Here is a 22,418-nt window from a genome sequence, read left to right as displayed (position 1 = left end):
AGAGTGAGTTGCATCACTAGAATCTGTCTGCTGAAAACATTCTCTTGAACCCATGTGAGAGGAGCTTGAGGCTTGTGTTGTCAGCCTGGGGATGAAGCCCTTTGTGCCACGACACCGTGTGATGGAGAAGAATGCTGTGGTTCCCGCACACATTGTCGTGGAGAAGATTACGTGGCAGGAGGTTGCTATTTAATAACCAGTTGCCTCCTGAGTGAGAGAGATAATCACTGCCATTAAGTGGTGCTCACTCCAGGTGAGGAGAAGCGCACGGCTTTGCCTCTGGGAAGTTGGGAAGTCAGAAGCCAGTGGGCTGGCGCTCATGGTTGGCTGACACTGACCATGCTGGTGGCTTCAAGTGTGTTCAAGCTTCACAGCCCAGCCTTGGGCTTGAGTTCCTGACCTGTGCTTTCTTTCCTTCTTCCTTCCTCTTTTTTCTTTAATATTTATTTATTCCCTTTTGTTGCCCCTGTTGTTTTATTGTTGTAGTTATTATTGTTGTTGTCGTTGTTGGATAAGACAGAGAGAAATTGAGAGGGGTGAGGGATAGGGAGGGAGAGAGAAAGAGAGACAGCTACAGACCTGCTTTGCCCCTCCTGCAGGTGAGGTGTGGGGGTTTGAGCTAGGTCCTGGTGTGGGTGCTTGCACATAGTATTAGGTGTGCTTACCCAGTACACCGCCACCCAGCCCTTCTTTCTATCTTTATATATTTATTTGTTTCCTTCCTTCCTCCCTCCCTCCCTCCCTCTTACCTCTCTCTCTTTATGTCTGCCTGCCTATATTCCTTCTTTCCTTTCTTTCAACAGAAATTAAGCCAGGGGGAGCCGGGCAGTAGCACAGTGGGTTAAGCGCAGGTGGTGCAAAGCACAAAAACCGGTGTAAGGATCTCGGTTCAAGCCCCCAGCTCCCCACCTGAAAGGAGTGGATTCACAGGCGGCGAAGCAGGTCTGCAGGTGTCTGTCTGTCTCTCCCCCTCTCTGTCTTCCCCTCCTCTCTCCATTTCTCTCTGTCCTATCCAACAATGACGACATCAGTAACAACAACAATAATAACTACAATAAAACAACAAGAGAAACAAAAGGGAATAAATAAATATTTTTTAAAATTAAAAAATAATAATAAATTAAGCCAAAGTCACTTGATACTGGGGACTGCCCTTTTCAGGCTTCTGTCTTGTCAATCCCACTGGTAGTTTCTTGCAATAAGCCCAGATCATTTTCATAATTAAAAGAGGAGAATGATGTTCTTGGGAGCAAAAGGAAATGCATTTGTGTGCGGCCCTGCTTCTCCCAGTCGTCTGTGCTAACGCAGCTCAGGGCTCGAGGACGTTTATCCCAGTGGGGTGAACAGTGGCAGTGGTTGCTTGTGCTTTTGAAGTCTCGGGGAGATGGAATTCGTGACGACATCTCCAGAGGAGAGAGGATAGCCAAAACCAGCATAGAAAGTGGCCAGCATGTCTGTCTGGGGGTTTGTCTGGGGCTTCCCAGAACCAGTCTCTGCACCCCTCCAGGAAACAGTGCTGCCATCTGGAACCAGAAGATAAGAGGGCTATGGTTCCTTACCGTTCCCGCCACCATTCCCTGAAGTAGTTCTCCCAAGGTCACAGATTTGAGTTGACTTTATATCTATAGCCATTCTTCTTCTAGCGTTTGCCCTTCTTCCATAGCCAGTCAACAGGTTGAAAGCTGTCAGGAGCTGCTTGTTGCTGGCTTTGAAAGTGACTGGGATCCATGTGGATTCAGTCGGCTAGGAAGGATCGTCAGTTTCCCCAATGAATGGGGACTCACGGGATGCACCACGAGAAGGTCGATCCAATGCATCCTGGCCATTTATCTATAGCTGCAACTAAATCTTCCCATTTTTTCCTATGGTCCTGCCTTTCCAAGTCACCCCTACACCGATTACTACTTCCGAGTGTCTTTCCTTTTTTGCTCTTCTCTCTCAGAGAAGAGAAACAGTGCTTGACTTCTTCCAGTGTTTTCCAGATTCGCTTTCCTTTCATTGATGGTATAACAACAAAGATTCCTGGTGACAAAAGGTTTGAGTCCTGGTGGAATTGGGTTGAGAGCCCTGTAGTCATCTTCCTCCTAACATTTCTTCCCCTCTGGGAGTATGGACCAAAATTCTTTTTGGAGTGCAGAAGGCGGGAGTTCTGGCGTCTGTAATCGCTTCTTTGTGGTGGAGTAGGGCTCCTGATATTATTGTGTTTTATATCAACATTCTTCCCAGTGGAAACAGAACTTCTAAAGTAAACGTTCATGTTTAAAGGCAGAAGACAAAGGTTTTTGTTGTTATTGACGTTGTTTGTTACTTTTCTTAATCAATTCACAATGAATTATCAGGATCAACTTTGGTGGAAAAAAGTGTTATTGGTGACTGGAAACATCTGAATTTTAGCTGAAATAACACCGTAAGTCATTTGCACACCTATGACAAAGTGTGATGGATGTCTAAGTAGACTGAATAAATAGCAAACCACCAGTCTCATTCAACAGTGACCAAAAACTGCCAGTTTAGAACACTGTTGTGACGTGCTGAAAAGATGTATTCTTCTGATATTTAGCCAAGAATTATGCCGCTTTTTACAGTACTAAAGGTACAACATTTACAGAAAGCAATACGATTTTTCTAGATTTAATAGAAATAATTTCAACTTTATGCCAAGATGGTCAAAATTGTAAGATGGATAAAAGTAATAAAACAATCACTATCTAGGATGAATAATTCAAATACCAGGTTATTAATTTAGTAGGTAATAAAATAAGAGAATCAATCATGCCTAACACAACAGCACAAACATCATTCACTGTAGCTAGATAGTCTAAGGAATAAACCTTATGTCAAAGCACAGACATTTGTTATTATACTGCTGAAGAAAATAAGGCATTGCTCTGTTCCCACTCCCAGAAGGACAGCTTTTGATTTAAGTAAGGAACCAGAGAAATAACTTTCAATCTGGGACATCACTGAAAAATTATTGAGAGTAAATCTCTGAAAATGCCATGAACCTAGTTGGCTTAAAACATTGTGTGAGGCAATGTGTCCTGGAGCTCCACTTCCCCAGAGCCCTGCCCCACTAGGGAAAGAGAGAGACAGGCTGGGAGTATGGATCCACCTGTCAACGCCCATGTCCAGTGGGGAAGCAATTCCAGAAGCCAGACCTTCCACCTTCTGCATCCCACAATGACCCTGGGTCCATGCTCCCAGAGGGATAAAGAATAGGAAAGCTATCAGGGGAGGGGAAGGGATACGGAGATCTGGTGGTGGGAACTGTGTGGAGTTGTACCCCTCTTATCCTATGGTCTTGTCAGTGTTTCCATTTTATAAATAAAAACTTTTTTAAAAAATTGTGTGGGGACCAGAATTTGGCCCAGAAATTCAGAAGCAGCTCTTGTGTAGTTCAAGGTATGAATTGGTTTTCTAAAGGAGAGATACACGTGGCCCAGAGACACATGAAGAAAGGCTCCACTTCACTTAAAATTAGAGAAATGCGTTGGTTAGGCTGTGATCACAACCTAACCAACGCAACGATTGCCACCTCAACATGCTTCACTTCAGACTGTGTCCAGAGACTTCACGTGTGGAATGACAACCCTTCAGCTTCATTACTCGGGTGAGACCTTTCCTTTCATAGTATTCTCTAATTCCATCTCCGGTAGTTCACTTTCTAACAAAGTCCCATAACCTAGATATACACCAGTTTCTGTGAGAGAGAGCTTATGTACACATGTATCCATAAACTACTGCAAAATATATACCTGAAAGCAGAAGTACACTAGAGTTTGCAGTGAATACCTCCCTAACAGTTCCTCTCCACTATTCCAAGCTTGGGATCCATGATTGCTCAACAAATTGTTTGGCTTCGTATGTTAACTCTCTTTTCAATCACCAGGTTCCAGATGCCACCAGGATGCTGGCCAGGCTTCCCTGGATTGAAGACCCCACCAATGTGTCCTGGAGCTCAGCTTCCCCAGAGACCCACCTTACTAGGGAAAGAGAGAGGCAGACTGGGAGTATGGACCGACCAGTCAACGCCCATGTTCAGCGGGGAAGCAATTACAGAAGCCAGACCTTCCACCTTCTGCAACCCTCAATGACCCTGGGTCCATGCTCCCAGAGGGCTAGAGAATGGGAAAGCTATCATGGGAGGGGGTGGGTTATGGAGATTGGGTGGTGGGAATTGTGTGGAGTTGTACCCCTCCTACCTTATGTTTTTGTTCATTAATCCTTTCTTAAATAAAAAAATTTTTTAATTAAAAAAAAATTAGAGAAATGCGAATTTAGTCAGATCCTGCTTTGAGTTTCCTTCAAAGTAAAGTAAAAACCAAAGTAAAAACCCTGGTTTGAGGGTGAGGGTGGATGTTCAGCTTCATGGGGTGATGGGGAGGGGGGGAGGGGATGGGTCATAGTCTTTTGGTGGTGGGAATGGTGTTTATGAAAAAAAATCAGAGAAATGCAAATTAAAACTACACTGAGATTCCATCTCACACCTGAGAGAATGGCTTCTGTCAACAAATAGGAAAGGACAGGTGCTGGAGAGGTTGTGGGGAAAAGGGACTCTGTTCCACTGCTGGTGGGAATGCCAACTGGGACAGCCCCTTTGGAAGACTGTGTGGAGAGTCCTTAACCAAGTACAAATGGAAGGACCTTATGGCCTAGCAAGACCACTCTTAGACATTTATCCAAAGAACATGAAAACACTAATTCAAAGGGCTATATACACCCCTATGCTCATAGCTGCATCATTCACAATAGTCAGAGAGTGGAAGCAGCCTAAAGCCCATTAACAGATGACTGGATTAAAAAAAAAAATAGTTATGGACTCTGTAGTCTGTGGAATACTACTCTGCAATAAAAAGATGATAGTGTGTCCTTTGGGACAAAATGGATGGAACTGGAGGTGGTGATGCTTAGTGAAGTAAGTAAAGAGATGAAAGACAACTGCCAGATGGCTTCACTCATATGTGGAATCTAGAGAGCTAACGCACATGAACTTGTGAAGAAGAGGGAGGAGGAAGAGGAGAAGGAAAAGATGAGGAAGGATAAGGAGGAGGAGGAGGAGGTGAAGAAGAAGAAGAAGAAGAAGAAGAAGAAGAAGAAGAAGAAGAAGAAGAAGAAGAAGAAGAAGGAGAAGGAGAAGGAGAAGGAGAAGGAGAAGAAGAAGAAGAAGGAGACAAGAAAATTGTTTCTATGACTGGTGATCTTTGGGAGGTGGGAGGGTGGGGACACAGATCTTTGGTGGTGGGTGTGGAGTGGAACCACACACTGTCATCTTAAAATAATTGTGACCCACTACTAATCACAAATAAAAAGTGGAAAAAAATAAATGATTTTTAAAAAATGTTTTTGTTGTAGTTATTACTGTTGTCGTCGTTGTTGGCTAGGACAGAGAGACATGGAGAGAGGAGGGAAAGACAGAGAGGGGGAGAGAAAGACAGACACCTGCAGACCTGCTTCACCGCCTGTGAAGCGACTCCCCCTGCAGGTGGGGAGCCGGGGGCTCGAACCTGGATCCTTGTGTCGGTCCTTGTGCTTGGCGCAACCCACTGCGCTACCACCCAACTCCCAAATGAGTTTTTAAGAAAGGTTTGAACGGGGGACAGCACGTGGACTCTCACTAACCCACAAAAGCATTCTGCAGACTAATGGGGCAAGTCATTTTTAGTGTTTCTCTGCTCCTCCCAGCAAGGGGACGCGGCGGGCAAACCTAGCCTGGAAGCTGACCCCTCACCTCTGCCAGAAGCACAGACAATGCCAGCTCAGTGCTGCTCACACAATTAGACTTAATTTAAACAAGAGACTGCAAGCATTCAGAAAAACCATTAGAAAACCACCCAAAATGTAAATGGGTGGGAATTGAAATTACTGTTGAATTCGCGTTTCTCACTGGCATTCGGTATAGACTGCGGCTTAGCCTCAGTAATGTCATCCAGACCTTACCAGAGAGGAGAGCACAGCCTGAGTGAAGCTGTGTTATTGTCGATTAAAAACCTTATTGCTTGACAATTTAAAAAAAAAAACCCGTTTACTCTTCTCCAAGTAAATATATGTGAAATTTGCAACAAGACTTTAAACTTCAGATATTAGGACAAAAGAGACAAAATAATCACATAACATTTTTCAAGTTTTTTTTTCCCTAGAGAATATTTTCTGGTCATTGTGGATCGATCCACATTGTGGGTAATCTCCTCTGAGCTATTTTTTTTAAAAAGCCGGCAATTATTGCCACATCCAGTTTTCTTTACAAAAATCCCAGTTTTTTTTTAAAAAAATTTTTAAGTTTAAATCTTTTTTTTTTTTCCTTGAGAGTTATCACTGGGGCTGGGTGCCTGCACTACAAATCCACTGCTCCTGGAGGCCATTTTTGCCCCATTGTTGTTGTTGGCTAGGACAGAGAGATAAATTGAGAGGGGGAGGGGGGATTGAGAGGGAGTAGAGGAGAGACACCTGCAGACCTGCTTCACCACTTGCGACATGACCCCCCTGCAGGCGGAGGAGCCCAGGGGCTCGAACCAGGATCCTTGCAACGGTCCTTCACCTTCTGTGAAGAAATACCGATACATTATGGCAGAGGATATTCCGATCCGATCACACACAGTCTCTACTTATCTAGCAACTTCAGCCATTACCTGAAGCAGTGTCTAGATCGGTCGTGAATACAGGAGCCAGGTGCTGGTCCACACCTGGCAGAACACACACATTACTGGCACAAGGACCCAGGTTTTAGCACCTGGTTCTCACCTGAAGGGCTGAGGGGAGCTCCATGATTGGTGAAGCAGGGCCGCAGGTGTCTCCCTTTCCGATCTCCCCTTTCCCTCTTAATTTCTCTGTCTCTATAAAAAAGAAAGAAAGAAAGAAAGAAAGAAAGTGTGGTGACCCCAGCAGGAGTCTGGACTATTCACATACAAGTGATGGCACCCCAAGGAGGCGCTTCAGAGAAGGGGCTATACAAAGCAAGGGACTTGGAGCAGGTCACACTCTGGCTGCGGCTTCTTCTCCTGGTCAGATGCCCCTCGGTGGAGGTGCCCCAGGCATCCATCCGCCATGGCTACCTCTCCTGGGAACTGAATACGTGTGACTCTGCTAGCAGGTAAACTTTTAGACCCCTCTAAGGCCATGAGCAACCTTTACCAGAGCTGATAATTGTTTATCTTCTGGGACTAAACCTTTGATAACTATACTCAGACCTTATGGACCTGGCGTACTCTTAACCCTTGATGCTAATTGCTTATTTTGCCTTTTACCTGTTTCACCCTAATAAACCATGTATTGTTTAAACCAGTTCCCAGCTCCCACTGTGAATTCTCCTACTCGCAGCAGCAGCCCGCCTCAAACTCTTTTTAAGATCATTTACAACACGGGAGGTGGCACAGTGGCTAAGGCACTAGACTCTCAAGCATGAGGTCCTGAGTTCAATCCCCGGCAGCACATGTACCAGAGTGATATCTGATTCTTTCTCTCTCTCCTCCTATCTTTCTCATTAGTAAATAAATAAATAAACTTTTAAAATATTTATTTATGTATTCCCTTTTGTTGTCCTTGTTGTTAATATTGTTGTACTTCTTATTGTTGTTATTACTAATGTCATTGTTGGATAGGACAGAGAGAAATGGAGAGAGGAGGGGAAGACAGAGAGGGGAGAGAAAGACAGACACCTGCAGACCTGCTTCACCACCTGTGAAGTGACTCCCCTGCAGGTGGGGAGCTGGGGACTTGAACTGGGATCCTTCTACCGGTCCTTGCGCTTTGTGCCGCGTGCACCACCTGCCGCCTGCGCTTAACCCGCTGCACCACCACCCGACTCCCATAAAACTTTAAAAAAAAGGCTGCCAGAAATGGTGGACTCCTAGTGCAGGCACTGAGCTCCAGGGATAAGTCTAGTAACAGTTTAAAAAATGTATTCGGGGGAGCCGGGCAGGGGCATAGCAGGTTAAGTGCACATGGTACGAAGTACAAGGACCAGCGTAAGGATCCAGGTTCGAGCCCCCGGCTCCCCACCTGCAGGGGCGTCGCTTCACAGGTGGTGAAGCATGTCTGCAGATGTCTCTCTCTCCCCCTCTGCCTTCCCCTCCTCTCTCCATTTCTGTCCTACCCAACAACAACAACAGCAATAATAACTACAACAACAATAAAAAAATCAAGGGCAATAAAAGAGAAAAAATAAAATAATAATAATAATAAGTACTTAGGAGGCTGGGTGGTGGCGTACCTGGTTGACTGCACATGTTACCAAGTACAAGAACCCAGGTTCAAGCCCCCAGTTCCCACCTGCATGAGGAAAGCTTTGAGAGTGGTGAAGCTATGCTGCAGGTCTCTCTCTCTCTCTCTCTCTCTCCTTCTCTCTCTCTCTCTTTCCCTCTCTCTCCCTCTCCCTCTCTGTGTCTTTTACATTTTTTAATATCTTTATTTATTTATTTATTGGATAGAGACAGCCAGAAACTGAGAGGAAAGGTATGAAAGAAAGGGAGCTGGAAGTCAGATGTGTGGAGCTTCAAGGTTGTTCAGGAGGGAAAAGGGACAAAAATCATTCTGGACTCCAGAAATCTTTGAGAAAGGAGGGATCATGGTCCCCAACTCTCCTCACTGGGGCTAGGGTGTCCTCCACTCCCCCCACCCCCGCCAGTGGACGGACCAACGACTGAGTGGGCCGATGACAGTAGGCTTCCTCTGGCCATATGCCCCCACTTCTGGAACAGGCCCCATCCCCTGAGCACTTGACCGTTTAATTCACAGCTTCAGTGTTCCGGTTCAAGACCCAACTGTACCTATAACCTGAGGGCATAGCCCCAGCAGGGGACCGACCCTCAGCCAGTCAGTAAAGAAAACCTAGGGATGGATTCAGAGGAATAGCCCAGGTCTCCTGGCAAAGCCTTCTCTCAGCCCCATTTCATGCAGGGGTTGCTAGGAGATAAATTGGCAATTTGCATAAGGACAAGGAAAGCATCTTAATACCATCAATATGTCACTGACTGGACTGAAGTGCTAAAGTGACGATTTTTCACTGCATAATTAAGCCCCCAAATTTAAATGTTAGGAAAGAGATACACTTGTATTCAGGGAGATCTATTCCACTTAGGTAGCTAATTATTTCTCAAGAACAACACTGAGTCATGTTAGACATCTTCTTGATAATCTAATAAAATATTAAGCTACTGGGACTCAGCTCCTGTCCGATCACAGAATCGAGGATGGGGAGCAGGCCAGGTTTTTAATTTCAGAGTGGGGAGAGATTCATTTTCTAACCACTAATACAAATCTGACATTCCAGGGGGTTAGGCAGTACTCACACAAGACCCCAGGTTCAAGCCTCCGCTCCCCACCTGCAGGGGGGATGCTTCACCATCAGTGAAGCTGGTCTGCAGGTGTCTTTTTTCTCTCTTCCTTTCTGTCTCCCCCATCTCTGTCAACTTCTATCTGTCCTATACAATAATGTTAGCGAGCATAAATCAAACCACCATCCACTGCAAGGAAGCAAAGATGTTTATTGACGAATTGCAATCCGGGCCGAGATGGTGACTGGTGTTAGTCTACCAAGCTCGACCCCGAACAGGGCTCAAACCACACAATTTATAGGAATTCAGACAACACTCAGGGAGGGGGAGCACATCACCTTATCAACCTACATCCAATAACAGGCTATAGCAAACACAAAATCCAATCATTTCAAACTTAGCAAAAAGCGGGGTCCATACAGATCAAAGCGCGGGCTAATTTCAAACCTTGCAAAACCAGACAACCAATAAGACTTGACCAGGTATTAGGTCCTCACATCCCCCTACCAGGCCATCTGGCGACCAGTATACCGCTGGGGCTGTGCAGAGGTCCTGATAAGGCTAGCCCTCACACAGAACTTCTGCAAAACACCTGATGGCCTTCACTGATTAGTCCCATTCTTCAAAGGGAAAAGGGCAAGGAATTTTCCACCTCATACTACAAGCAACTCATACTAAAAGCACTTAACAAACAACTGCATAAAAAGGGAATTTCAAGGCTACTGCCTTTTACAAATAACAGGCCTCTCCCCCCCCCCCTCTCTCTCTCTCTCTCTCTCTCTCTCTCTCCATAGTTACAGAAAGAAGTTAAGAGAGAAAGGGAAGAAAGAGATGGAGAGAGAGAGAGAGACCTACAGCACTGCTTCACTGCTCATGAAGCCTCCCCCTGCTTGTGGGCATGGAGGGTCTAAAGCAATTTGTTTAATGTCTTTATTGGGGAATTAATATTTACATTCTACAATAAATACAATAGTTTGTACATGCATAACTTTTCTCAGTTTTCCATATAACGGTACAACCCCCACTAGGTCCTCTAAATCCTTCTTGGATCTGTATTCTCCCCACCCACTCACCCCAGAGTCTTTTACTTTGGTGCGATATGCCAATTCCAGTTCAGGTTCTACTTGTGTTTTCTCTTCTGATCTTGTGTTTCAACTTCTGCCTGAGAGTGAGATCATCCCATATTCATCCTTCTGTTTCTGACTTATTTCACTCAACATGATTTTTTCAAGGTCCATCCAAGATCGGCTGAAAACGGTGAAGTCACCATTTTTTATAGCTGAGTAGTATTCCATTGTGTATATAGACCACAACTTGCTCAGCCACTCATCTGTTGTTGGACACCTGGGTTGCTTCCAGGTTTTGGCTATTACAAATTGTGCTGCCAAGAACATATGTGTACACAGATCTTTTTGGATGGGTGTGTTGGGTTCCTTAGGATATATCCCCAGGAGAGGAATTGCAGGATCATAGGGTAGGTCCATTTCTAGCCTTCTGAGAGTTCTCCAGACTGTTCTCCACAGAGGTTGGACCCACTGACATTCCCACCAGCAGTGCAGGAGGGTTCCTTTGACCCCACACCCTCTCCAGCATTTGCTGCTGTTACCTTTTCTGATGTATGACATTCTCACAGGAGTGAGTGGTATCTCATTGTTGTCTTTATTTGCATTTCTCTGACAGTCAAAGACTTGGAGCATTTTTTCATGTGTTTCTCAGCCTTTTGGATCTCTTTTGTGGTGAATATTCTGTCCATGTCCTCTCCCCATTTTGGGATGGGGTTGTTTTCTTGTTGTTGAGTTTGGCAAGATCTTTATATATTTTGGTTATTAAACTCTTGTCTGATGTATGTCATGTAAAGATCTTCTCCCATTCTGTGAGGGGTCTCTTGGTTTGGGTAGTGGTTTCTTTTGCTGTGAAGAAGCTTTTTAATTTGATGTAGTCCCATAGGTTTATGCTTGCCTTAGTCGTCTTTGTAAATGGATTCGTTTCACTGAAGATGTCTTTAAAATTTGTGCAGAAAAGAGTTCTGCCAGTATTTCCTCTAAGTATCTGATAGTTTCTGGCCTAACATCTGAGTCCTTGATCCACTTGGAATTTACTTTTGTATTTGGTGAAATACAGTGGTTCAGTTTCATTCTTCTGCATGTTTCAATCCATTTTTTCCAACACCATCTGTTGAAGAGACGTCTGTTTCCCCCATTTAATATTCTGGGCATCTTAGTCAAAGATCACAAGTCCATAGGTGTGGGGGCTCACTTCTGGGCTCTCAGTTCTATTCCACTGGTCAGTGTGTCTACTCATGTTCCAGTACCAAGCAGTTTTGATGACAATGGCCCTATAATACAGTTTGAGATCTGGGAGTGGGATGCCTCCAGTTCTGTTCTTTCATCTCAAGATTGTTTTGGCAATTCTAGGTCTTTTCTGGTTCCAGATAAACATTTGTAGCATTTGTTCTATTCTCCTAGAAAATGTGTTTGGGATCTTGATGGGGATAGCATTAAATTTGTCGATGGCTCTGGGTAGTATATTCATTTTGATGATGTTAATTCTACCAACCCATGAACATGGAATATCTTTCCACTTCTTTGTGTCTTTTTCAATTTCCTTGAGTAGTGACTCATAATTTTCAGTTTACAAGTCTTTCACTTCTTTGGTTAGGTTTACTCCTAGATACTGTATTGTTTTTGTTGCTATAGTAAAAGGAATTGATTTCTGGATTTCAACTTCTTCTAACTTCGTATTTGCATAGAGGAATGCCACTGACTTTTGAATGTTAATTTTGTAGCCTGACACCTTACTGTATTGCCTGATGATTTCCAAAAGCTTCTTGCTGGATTCCTTAGGTTTTTCTGTGTATACTATCATGTCATCTGCAAATAGGGAGAGTTTGACTTCTTCTCTTCCAATCTGTATCCCTTTAATTCCTTGCTCCTGCCTGATTGCTATGGCAAGAACTTCCAACACTATGTTGAATAGTAATGGTGATAGTGGGCAGCCCTGTCTAGTACCTGATCTGAGTGGAAATGCTTCCAGTTTTTCATGATTGAGTATGATGTTGGCTGTAGGTGTGCTATATATAGACTCCACTATCTTCAGGAATTTTCTATCTATTCCCATTTTTGTAGTGTTTTGATCATAAAGGGATGTTGGATTTTGTCAAAGGCTTTCTCTGCATCTATTGATATGACCATGTGGTTTTTGGTCTTGTTTTTATTGATGTGGTGGATCACGTTGATTGATTTACGTATATTAAACCAACCTTGCATGCCTGGGATAAACCCCACTTGGTCATGATGGACAATCTTTTTAATATACTGCTGTATCTGGTTGGCTAGAATTTTATTCAATATTTTAGCATCTATGTTCATCAGAGATATTCGTCTGTAGTTTCCTTTTTTGGCTAAACCAATTTTAAAGCAAGTTTTTTTCTAATCTTTTTTTTTTAATTGCTACCTGGATTACTGCTGAGGCTCAGTGCCAGCAGCACTACAAATTCTCCACTCATGCCCAGTGGCCATTTCTCCCTTTTTTTTTCTTTTTTTCTACTTTGACAGGACAGAAAGGGGAGGGGATAGAGAGAGGGAGAAAAGCAGACACCTGCAGACCTGCTTCAGCACTCTTGAGGTGTCCCCCCTGCAAGTGGGGAGCTGGGGCTCGAACCCAGATCCTTCACGTGGTAATGTGTGCACTCAGCTGGCCACTCCACCTCTGAAGTCACTAAGGTTTTTTTAAATTTTTTAAATTATCTTTATTTATTTATTGCATAGACACAGGTAGAAGTCGAGAGGGAAGGGGATGATAGAGAGACAGAGAGTCAGAGAGACAACTGCAGCCCTGCTTCACCACCTGTGTGAAGCTTTCCCCCTGCAGGTGGGAACCAGGGAATTGAACCTGGGTCCTTGCGCACCGTAACATGTGCGCTCAACCAGGTACACCACAACCTGGCCCCTCAGTAAGTTTTTTTAAAGAAAAAATATTTGGTGGACCAAGCAGTGGCACAGCCACAGTTGGCGACAGTTCAGTGCAAGGATCTAGGTTCAAGTCCCAGCTCCCTACATTCAGGGGACAAGCTTCACAAGTAGTGAAGTAGCCTTGCATATCTCTCTGTCTCTGTCTCATCTCCCCTCTCAATTTCTCTCTGTTCTATCAAAAAAAAAGAAAGAAAGAAAGAAAGAAAGAAAGAAAGAAAGAAAGAAAGAAAAAGGAGCAGGGGAAGGGATGATTGCTTGAAGCAATATATTCATTGCACCAAGGTCCAAGGATAACTTTAGTGGTGATTAAAGAGGAGGAGGAAGGGAAGACAAAGAAGGAGGAGGAGAAGGAGAAGAATAGGGGAATGGGAAGGGAAAAAGGAAGAAGAAGGGGACAGATAAAGAATAAAAAAGAAAGGAAGGAAGGAAGGAAGGGAGGGAGGGAGGGAGGGAGGGAGGGAGGGAGGGGAAGAGGGAGGGAGGAAGGTTCTTAGGAGTTCGTTGGTGGTTCTGGTTACATAATACTGTGAATGGACGAAATGCCACTGAGTGTCCATGTCAGACCTGCCCATTTCATGCTGTGTGAATTTGATGTGAATTTTTAAAAGATTTGGTCCAACTCTTCATCTGCACTGCTCCAGCCTTTAGGTTCATGATTAGTCAACAACTTGTTTGGCTTTGTATGTTCACTCTCTTTTCAGCCACCAGGTTCCAGATGCCAGCATGATGCCGACCAGACTTCCCTGGACAGACGACCCTACCAATGTGTCCTAGAGCCCTGCTTCCCCAGAGCCCTGCCCCACTAGGGAAAGAGAGAGGTAGGCTGGGAGTATGGATCGGCCTGCCAACGTCCATGTTCAGTGGGGAAGCAATGACAGAAGCCAGACCTTCCACCTTCTGCATCCTACAATGACCCTGGGTCCATACCCCCAGAGGAATAAAGAATAGGAAGCTGTCAGGGGATGGGATGGGACACGGAGTTCTAGAGGTGGGAATTGTGTGGAGTTGTACCCCTCTTATGCTATGGTTTTGTCAGAGTTTCCTTTTATAAATAAATAATTTAAAAAAGCTTTGTTCCTCCTGGTGAAGATAAAAGAGGATGGCAGAGGAAGGGTAATGACATTGGACTCTGGACGTCTGATCTGTGACCAGATCTCCAAGGAGCTACAGACCCCATGACCATTTGGGGTACACTGGGATTGGGAAAACCATATCATTCCAGCCCACAAGAAGTCAAATTAAAAGGCCTGGTTTCTGGTGGATAAGAACAACCATCTTTCAAATGAACAGAGCAGTGTATTTGTGTGAGGAATACATTTAATAAGAAAAGGTTCAAAGCAAAAGTATATTTTTAATAATGTCCCGATTAAGTGGAAACAAAAGGAAAGCAGATCTAGTCAAATTAATAACAGACTTCAGTGAATCTGGAGTGAAAATCATTGAAGGAAACAAGAGGGGTATTTCACATTGATGACAAGTTTAAGCTGGAGCTTTTAGATACACGACAAGACAGCTTTAAGGTCTGCAAGGCACTTAGAGAGATCAAAAGAGATGGATAAACCCACTTAGAGATGAACAGGCGTCTCTCAGAATTGATCGAGCAGGGGTGGGGCCATAGCATGCCTGGCTGAGCACACACATTACCATGTGCAAGGGCCCAGGTGTGAGGCCTCAGTCCCCACCTGCGGGGGGGGGGGGGGTTGCTTCACAAGCGGTGAAGCAGAGCTGTGGGTGTCTCTGTATCTCTCCCTCTCTATTTCCCTCTGTCCTGTCTAATTAGAAGAAGAAAAAAAAAAAACAGTCACCAGAAGTGGATTCATAGCCCAGGCACCAAGCCCCCAGCAATAACCCTGGAGACTAAATAAATGATAAAAAGTGTCTAAAAAAAAAAAAAAAAAAAGAATTGGGTGGAGAGTAGGGTAGCAGAATGGTTATGCAAACAGACTCTCATACCTGAGGCTCCAAAGTCCCAGGTTCACTCCCCCACACCATCATAAGCCAGAGCTGAACAGTGCTCTGGTAATAAAATAATAATAACAATAATAAAATAAAATAATTGATCTAGCAGACCAAAGCATTCCCTCCCCCCCCCCCAAAAAAAGAAGGAACCTCCAAACCCACATTCTTAGAAATTTACAAACACCATCTTACATGTGCACATCAAGGTCTATGTGTTTGCTGAATCCTTACTTAGTCAGAGCTTGCAGTAAACATCTGTATGAAAAAGAAAGAAATATTAAAAATTGATGAACTGGCTTAACTCAACAAGTCAGAAAAAGAACAGCACAAAAGCACAGAGAGCAGAAAGAGGGAAATGGTAAAGCCCGGGGTGGGGGGTGGGGAGTGGGGAGCAGGATAAAAGAAGAGAGAAAGCCCACCCAACCAAACACTGGGTTTTTTTTTCTTCAAGAGACTACTTTAAACAAACTGGTAAAATTGAATGGCAGAAGAGATGGAAGGAGAGAGAGACAGAGAGAAAGTACGACACACACTGCTAGGTCGTGATGGGGGGCCGGGGTGTAATTATAACTACAAGCAAAATTCTGCAGATAGACAAATATATTGATGGGAGCCAGTATTTTTTTTTAATTTTGTATTATCTTTATGTATTGGATAGAGACAGGCAGAAATCGAGAGAGAAGTGGGAGATAGAGAGGGAGAAAGAGAGACACCTTCACCACTCACAGGGCTTTCCTTCTGCAGGTGGGCACTGGGGACTCAAACCCAGACCCTTGAGCATTGGTACATGTGCGCCACCACCCAGCCCAGCCCGGTATTCTTTACACCACAGTGTTTGGAAATGGAAGTGAAAGGGAGTATTTGTCTAGAAACATGTACGACAGACAGTGAACTCAGGGGACAGGGGAAAGGAGAATGGGTCGGTTATGTAAACTGAGGCAGTGGTTATGTTTTCCTGCAGAGCTTCTGACCTGCTAAGTTGCACAGGTGAGGTTTGTCAAACCTGCAAAGAAGCAACAGTTGACGTCCATCTAAGACCTGTTACCACGTCAGTACACCAGTCAGCAAGTGGAAGCAAGACTTGCTTCCCCCCCCCCCCAACTCTTAAAGCTGACATGGTGGTAAGGTCAAGCCCAGCTAAGAACATGCAGAGAGGGACAGTGAGAACCGTCCTCATGTGATGGCGTCCTGGACAGTCTCCCTGCACTGGACTGGACTTGCTTGAGTTATTGTTCCTTGTGGTCTAGTGTGGAAGTCCGGTCAGGCTACTAAGCGTCTTCAAGGCGCATCCTTTTTATTTAGTACTTTACTTATTTATTACTGAATAGAGACAGAGAGAAATTGAGAAGGGAGGGAGAGGGAGAGAGACAGAGAGACACCTGCAGCCCTGCTTCACCACTTGTAAAGTCTCCCCACTGCAGGTGGGGACCAGGGGCTTGAACCTGGATCCTTGCGCATTGTAACGTGAGTGCTCAACCAGGTGCGCCACCTCCTGGCCCCATCAAGACGTGTCCTAATCAGTCTCTGTCCCTTCTCCCTGGTCCAAACCACTGATTCCCTGTCCCCAGCCCCACCCAGCCCCACCCAGGTCCCAGGCTCATCTCTGGGTCAGCCAGTCTCTCAGCACCCAGGGGACCAGCAGGGAATCATGGGAGTCCAGGAAGTGAATCAAACATGTGGGAGGCAGGGACTTGGGCTTCAACACAGAAGCTTCTGGAAGAATCTCGGGACTCTGCCGCCAGCCCCCACCCAGCTCAGGTGATGCAAACCAGTGAGGGGTGGGCTCCAGCCCCTTTTCTCCCAGGGGCAGAACAGGGAGGATGTAGTGGCCGGGGGCATGGGGGTCATCCGCCATCAGGGGCAGCACAAGGCCTTCCCGTGGGAGACGCTGGCCCACCTTCCAGTGGCCAGGCCCTGCCCACAGCACCCCTCCCCCCCACACACACACACACAGAGCCGAGGCTGCACTGCTAGGAGGGGGTCTCCATCTCAAGGGACGAGGTTCTGTCTTACTCCCACTTGGGTTGTTGACAGTCTTATCTGGCATGCAGAAAGCTCTCTGCTGATGTCGCAAATCCCACCATTTCTGGGCAGGGCTGCAGGTGTCTCTGTCTCTCTTCTTGTCTATCTCCCCCTTCCTTCTCAATTTCTGGGTGTCTCTATCCAATAAATAAAGATAATAAGGAAGGAAGGAAGAGAGAGAATAAGAAAAAAAGGCAGGAAAGCAGGAAGGAATAAAATGATGAATGAAAGAAAGGAAACAGCTTTGTGAGTGGTGAAGCAGGGCTGCAGGTGACTATCTCTCCACCTATCTCCCCCACCCCTCTCGATTTCTGGCTGTCCCCATCCAATAAATAAAGATTTTTTTAAAAATTAAGTATGGCTATATCATGAATACACATCAGCGAGAATTTGGGGTGACATGTTGTAATTCAGAGCACAGAGATTGTAGACTGGACTTAAACATTCTTATGTCCTTTTACAATCTGCAAACGTTCATCTGAAAACAACTTTGCTCTTTGCTTTTTAACGACTTGCTAATAAAAGAGAGCAGTGCGTGCATCTTTTCCAAAGACTGGAGCCACTGATAAAGATGTAACTCTCCTGATGTTGATATCCATCTCTTTTCCTTCCCTATAGACAAAATCAGGGTGATTCCTGTTTTAAATTGGACATTTGTCAGCATCTTGTCTCTTCCTGTCCCATTTTATACCCGTAGCCCCATAGCGGTTAGCTAGAGCTATTTCCTGCCTTAATAAATCACATAGTCACATGCTAGTCTGTTCCTAGATTTTTGCAAGTATTGACTGAGAGAATGCACCAAAGGTGATCAGTCTGATGCTTGCAAAAATTAAATTCCCCATGCCTCTTACTGTTTCTTTCCTGTGAGTTATTTGTATTGTTATCGTTTCTACAGACCCATTATAATTCTTTGATTGTATAATGTATCGTGGACTTGATGCTTAGCATTTCTACCTGGAGAAATGCAGATAATGAAATTTGTTTGAAAATTTCTGAATAATCGGTAAGATTTGGAAAATCAAGAAAAAAACTTAAAAAAAAAAAAAGCCTCTACTCAGGAGCAAATCCCTGGGCCTCGCAAACATTTCCCCCCTTCTGCAACTCTCTGGTGAGCTCCTAAAGTGGCCGGGGTGTGGGCGAGGCTGGCTGTGCCCACTGACCCATCCGATACCTTCCAGGATGGACAGCGGCAGAAAGAGATGGGTAAGACCGTCTCCCAGTGCCGTGGAAGTGCTGGCAGGGCTCCCGCTGTCTGATGTGTAGGGAGGCTCTGAGAATGGAGCCAGACACCCAGCTGCGCGTTCTGTGTGCAATGTGCACTGCCAGGGACGTGCCCCCATGGAGACAGTCGCCCCCTGGGCCTGTGGCTAGGGGACAGGAGGGCACTCACGTGGCATTGCTGCCAGGCTCTCACAGACACCTAACTAGAAGGCTTTGCGGCCGAGCAGACTGCAGGCTGTCAATGAAATCAACAGGGTCCCTTCATGGTCTGGAATGGCTCTGGGGGGTGGAGGAGGCACTAGGGACAGACAGAGACAGGCTGGGGGTATGGATCCACCTGCCAACGCCCATGTTCAGCGGGGAAGCAATTACAGAAGCCAGACCTTCCACCTTCTGCATCCCACAATGACCCTGGGTCCATGCTCCCAGAGGGATGGAGAATAGGGAAGCTGGGAGTTGGGTGGTAGCGCAGAGTGCAGTGGGTTAAGCGCAGGTGGCGCCAAGCACAAGGACCGGCATAAGGATCCCGGTTCGAGCCCCCGGCTCCCCACCTGCAGGGGAGTCGCTTCACAGGCGGTGAAGCAGGTCGGCAGGTGTCTGTCTTTCTCTCCCCCTCTGTCTTCCCCTCCTCTCTCCATTTCTCTCTGTCCTGTTCAACAACAACAACATCAATAATAACTACAATAATAAAACAATAAGGGCAACAAAAGGGAATAAATAAAATAAAAAAAGAAAAGGGAAGCTATCAGGGGAAGGGATGGGATATGAAACTCTGGTGGTGGGAATTGTGTGGACTTGTACCCCTCTTATCCTATGGTCTTGATGATCATTATTAAATCAGTAAAAAAAAAAATCTAAAAGAAGAAACTTTATAGAATAAAAAAAGGGCCATGAGATGACTCTGCAGTTTTATGCGCAAGGTCTGGGCTCACTCCCTGCCAACACATAAAACACATTCTGGGGAGGGGCAGGTGGTGGCGCACCTGGTTGAGCGCACATGTCACAGTGCACAAGGACCCAGGTTCAAGCCCCGATCCCCACGATCCGCACCTGCAGGGGGAAAGCTTCACAAGAGGTGAAGCAGGGCTGCAGGTATCTCTCTGTCTCTCTCTCCCTTGCTATCTCCCCCTCCCCTCTCAATTTCTCTGTCTTTATCTAATAACAAATAAAGTAATATTTTTAAAATTAAAAAAGAAAGGGAAGAGAGAAAAGAGCATAGTAAATCAAATAAAAGAAACTTTTAATGAAAACATAGTCGATAGTGATGCAGCTGATAGAACACACTCATCACCAAGCACACAGACGCGGGTTCAAGCCCCCAGTCCTCACCTGCAGGGGAAAGGTTACAGAAGCAGTAGGGCAGTGCTGCAGGTGTCTCTCCCCTCCCCCCACCCCTGTCCACTAAAAACAAAGAAAAACGAACCAACCGGAATCTCAGACAGGAAGTAAGGGTAAGGATGTTTGTTCCACAGTGATGGGTTGTTTTTTTTTTTTAGTTTTTATTTATTTATTTCCTTTTGTTGCCCTTGTTGTTTTATTTAGTTATTAATGCTGTTGTTATTGATGTCATTGTTGTTGGATAGGACAGAGAGAAATGGAGAGGGGAGGGGAAGACAGAGAGGGGGAGAGAAAGACAGACACCTGCAAACCTGCTTCACCGTCTGTGAAGCGACCCCCATGCAGGTGGGGAGCTGTGGGCTCGAACCAGGATCCTTACTCTGGTCCTTGCACTTCCCGCCATGTGCACTTAACCTGCTGCGCTACCCTCCAACCTGCCCCCCCACGCACAGTGATTTTTAATAACTTAACAAACCGAGGGTAACTCTGGCCTCCTCTGTCTTTGCTCTGTTCCTAGAGTCTTTATAATGCTCTCTAACAAACATCTTTGCCCTGAAATCTTTGTCCAAATTCCTTGTTGATTCTTTTTTTTTTAATTATTAGTGATGTAATAATGATGAACAAGACTGTAAGATCACAGGAGCACAATTCCACACATTCCCACCACCAGAGTCCTGTGTCACAGCCCCTCCACTGGAAGCTTCCCTATTCTTTACCCCTCTGGGAGCACAGACCCAAATTCTTTATGGGGTGCAGAAGGTGGGCCTTGTTGATTCTTCAGGATCTTATCTTAGATGAGACTCAACAAGCTTAAAATAAAGGAAACTTTCTAGAACTATTCAGATGGAGAACTCCACTACCTTACAGAAATATACCAGCTCTGTCTCGAACTACCCGTCCCAACGAATCCATGCACTCACGGACTCATTCATTCACTCGCTTATTCTCTGACTCATTTCTTCATTCACTCATCCATGTATTCACTCATTCATGCATTCCCTCATTCACTTATTCATTCATCCATTATTCTCTCCATTATTCATCTGCGTATTTACTCATTTATTTCTTTGCTCCTCCATCCACTCGGTCACCCATTCATGTGTTCATTCATCTACTAGTCAGTCACATTCACTCACTCACAGCTCACGCATTCAACCAGCAGCCACGAGAGAGGCAGCTGCCTGTCACCCGGGGTGGAGTTTCAATGACAAGAAGGCCTCTCCCTCCCTTTGAGAACTTGCAGCCTAGCACAGAAGGTAAAGAACAAACTGAGGTAAAGAACAAACACCTCATCACAGACCCCTGCAAGCATCAACCCGGCTTTGACCTAGCATGTTATGATCGGGCCCTCCTCAATCGCTATCGAACAGGCCATGGCCGGTGCGCCGCTATGTTCCATCGCTGGGGAGCCAGAGACGACCCGAACTGCCCCTGCGGCTCCAGACAGACTATGACCCACATAGTCAACGACTGCCACCTCTCCAGATTCAAAGGAGGTCTCGAAACTTGACATCAGGCTCAACCTGACGCTGTTGACTGGCTATGGAAGAAGGGCAAACGCTAGAAGAAGAAGCACAGAAGGCTGATGCCAAAATCAGAGCATTTCCTGGGTGCCCTGGGCCAAGGCAGAACTGGCCAGGAAGTGGGGAGAGGGATAAAGAGAGGAGAGGAAGGAGGAGGAGGAAGGAGGGGGAGGGAGGGCCCAGCAGGGAAGGGGGGGGCTGTCTGTGCAGGGCTGGAAGCTGTTCGATCCTGATGGTCAGTCTGGTCCCAGTGAGTAGGAACGTCACACAGGCAGAGTCACAGGACAGTGGGGAGTTGGGGGACCTTCCCTAACTGCTTCAGTGCTGCCCTCCCACCCTGCCGGGTCCCCTTCCCACACTGGGCACTGCGGGCCTGGCCCTGGTGGTCATGCTGGAAAGAGGGAGAAGACAGGTGGGGAGATAGCAGAGACATGGAATGGAACAAGACACAGAATGAGATTTCCAAGAGAAAGAGCTGTCTGGGGGCCCCGGTGGTGGTGCATCTGGTTAAGCACAGTAGTACTAAGCGCAAGGACCAACACAAGGATCCCAGTGCAAGTCCCCGGCTCCCCACCTGCAGAGGAGTCGATTCACAAGCAGAGAAGCAGGTCTGCAGGTGTCTTTCTTTCTCTTCCCCTCTCTGTTTACCCTTCCTCTCTCGAGCTCTCTCTGTCCTGTTGAATCAAAGAGGAAAAGAAAATGGCCTCCAGGAGCAGTGGATTCATAGTGCCAGCACTGAGCCCCAGCGATAACCCTGGAGGCAGAAAGAAAGTAAAGAAAAGAAAGGAAAGAGCTCTCTCTCTTTGCCTGCTGCTGCTTCTCCTGGGCAGAAGCATCTCGGCGGAGATGCACCAGGTATCCGCCGTGGCTATCTTCTCCTGCGAACTGAACACGTGTGACTGTGCTGGCGGTGAGATTTTAGACCCCTCTATAGCCATGAGCAACCTTTACCAGAGCTGATAATTGTTTATCTTATGGGACTAAACTTTTGATAACTCTATTCAGACTTTATGGACCTAGCTTACTCTTTTTTCTTATTTCTTTATTGGGGAATTTATGTTTTACATTCGACAGTAAATACAATAGCTTGTACATGCATAACATTTCCCAGTTTT

This window comes from Erinaceus europaeus, chromosome 14, assembly GCF_950295315.1.
Source record: "Erinaceus europaeus chromosome 14, mEriEur2.1, whole genome shotgun sequence".
Taxonomy (NCBI): Eukaryota; Metazoa; Chordata; class Mammalia; order Eulipotyphla; family Erinaceidae; genus Erinaceus; species Erinaceus europaeus.
Note: the sequence above shows the minus strand (reverse complement) of the source record.